We start from the raw sequence: 2983 nt of genomic DNA, 5'->3' as shown, positions 1-2983 counted from the left end.
AAAAGAAGAAGACTACTGGACAAGAAAGAAATCAATCTATGAAGAAATTCAAAGGCAAATGCTTTAATTGTGGAAAGATTGGCTACAAGTCAACAGATTGTCATTCCCGAAGAAAGGAAAAAAGAAGGACCAGCCAAATATGTTTAAATCCAAGAACAAAATGGACGATTTGTGTGTTATGCTGTTAGAATGAAACTTGGTGGGAAATCCTCGAGAATAATGGATGGATTTAGGTGCTACCCACCACGTTTGTGCAAATAAGGAGTTTTTTGCTGCATTTGCTCCTGCTCAAGGTGAAGAGAAGATCTATATGGCAAACTTCGCAATTGTAAAAATTGAAGGAACAAGAAAGGTTTTCCTGAAAATGACATCAGGAAAAGTGTTTACTTTGAACAATGTCCTGTATGTACAGGAGTTACGGAAGAAATTGATTTTTGTATTATTTCTTGACATAAATGGATTCAAATGTGTATTTATTTTTGGAAAAATTATACTTAGTAAAGGAGAAGTGTACGTAGGAAAAGGCTACCTCACTGAGGGCCTATTTAAGATGAATGTAATGAATGTTAAAATAAAAAAAAGTTCTATTTCTTCTTACTTGCTTATGTCTAATGATTTGTGTCATGAATGATTAGGACATATCAATTACAAAACATTGTGAAAAATGATTAACTTAAAACTTTTGCCAAACTTTGAGTGCAAGAAATCAAAATATCAAACGTATGTGGAATCAAAGTATGCTAAGAATCCGTATAAGTCCGTTTAAAGGTATTTCAATTACTTAGACTTAATACACACTGGCATTTGTGATATGAAGTCAACACCATCTTGTGGTGGAAAAAATTATTTTATAACTTTTATGGATGATTGCACTAGATATTGTTATGTCAATTTGCTAAGCAGTAAGGATGAATAATAGATACGTTTAGGCAACATAAAACAGAAGTTAAAAACCAGTTAAAGAAAAAGATCAAAATGAGAAAAAATGATAGGGGTGGAGAATATGAATCTCCATTTGCGGAAATACGTGTAGAGAATGTAATTTTTCATCAAACTACAATCCCGTATTCACCTCAATCTAATGGAATTACAGAATGAAAAAAACAAATCTTAAAGAAAATGATGAATGTCTTACTTATAAGTTCAGGTTGATCGCATAACTTGTGGGGGAAAGCTATCCTTACAGCTCCGAATACTCAATAGAGTGCCCCATAGTAAGACACAAGTAGTTCCATATGAAAAATGGAAAGAAAGGAAACCCAACTTGAAATATTTCAAGGTGTGGGGATGTCTAGCGAAATTCTAAGTTCCTATGCCTATAAGGGAAAAGATCGAACCTAAGACAGTGAACTGCGTGTTCATATAATATGGTAAAAGTAATAAAACATTTCGATTTTTGGTTCATAAATCCAAAAATCCGGATATCACTGAAAATACGGTAATTGAATCAGATAATGCTAAATTCATTGAACACATTTATCCGTATAAAACTAGACACGAATAATCTAGTGGGGTCTTAAATGACCTCGAGATGAACCAAGTAAGGATGTACATAGTGATGAAAATCCAAGACGTAGTAGACGCCAAAGAACGTCAACTTCATTTGGATCAGATTTTGTAACATTTCTCCTAGAAAATGAGCCTCAAATATTTAAAAAAGTGATAATGTCTTTAGACTCATCCTTTTGGAAAGAGGCAGTCAATAGTGAGATTGATTCAATCTTAAGCAACCATACATGGGAGTTGGTTGATCATCCTCCAGGAAATAAAACTTTAGGTTCTAAATAAATCTTCAAAAGAAAAATAAAAGTGGATGGTACTATTGACAAATACAAGGCAAGACTTATAGTAAAAGGCTTTAAACAAAAGGAAGGCCTTGATTACTTTGATACATACTCGCCTGTAATGAGAATAACGTCAATTCAGATGTAAATTTCCTTGGCGGTAGTATATGGTCTTGAAATCTATCAATTGGATGTGAAAATAGTATTCCTAAATGAAGAATTGGTGGAAGAAATTTACATGGAACAATCTGAGGGTGTTGTGGTTCTAGGTAAAAAAATAAGGTTGTAAACTTGTTAAGTCACTGTATGGACTAAAACAAACACTTGAACAGTGTCATGCGAAGTTTAACTAAACCATGTTAGCAAACGGGTTTAAGATATACGAATGTGATAAATGTGTTTACATTAAAGACACTCCAAATCACATTTCATTGTTTGTTTGTATGTGGATGATATGTTGATCATCAATAGAGATATTTCTGATATAAATGCTACAAAATGAATGCTTGAAAGCAAGTTTGCTATGAAAGACCTTGGAGTTGCTGATGTGATTTTAGAAATAAGAATCTATAGAACTCCACAAGGATTGACATTGTCACAATCTCATTATATCGAAATGGTACTTGACAAGTTCAAGTATTTGGAATTTGGAATTGCCAAGACTCTATTGGACGTGAGCTTTGCACTTCAAAAGAATGAAGGTAAAAGTGACCCACAGTTGGACTATGCAAAAGTGTTAGAATGTTTGATGTATATCATAAATTATGCACGACTAGACATAGCATGTGCTATTAGTAAGTTGAGTCAGTACACGAGTAACCCCAGTAAAACTCATTGGATGGCAATGAAAAGAGTTTTGGGGTATCTTAAATACACTCAAGACTATGTTTTGCATTATATTACATATCCTGTAGTAATTGAAGGATAAAGTGATGCAAATTGAATCACCAGATCAAATAAAGTAAAATCAATGAATGGATATGTATTTACTATAGGTGGAAGAGAAATCTCTTGGAGTTGTCCAAACATACATATATTGCTTTCTCTATAATGGAATCTGAGTTTATTGCATTGGATAAAGCCGGTGAAGAAACAGAATGACTCCTAATTTCTTGGAAGATATTTCTTATTGGACCAAACCAGTAGCACCAGTATGTATACACTATGATAGCCAAACGGCAATACGTAGGGCAGAGAGC

This window comes from Capsicum annuum, chromosome 6, assembly GCF_002878395.1.
Source record: "Capsicum annuum cultivar UCD-10X-F1 chromosome 6, UCD10Xv1.1, whole genome shotgun sequence".
Taxonomy (NCBI): Eukaryota; Viridiplantae; Streptophyta; class Magnoliopsida; order Solanales; family Solanaceae; genus Capsicum; species Capsicum annuum.
The sequence above is the reverse complement of the archived record's forward strand: the minus strand, read 5'-3'. Positions refer to the sequence as shown.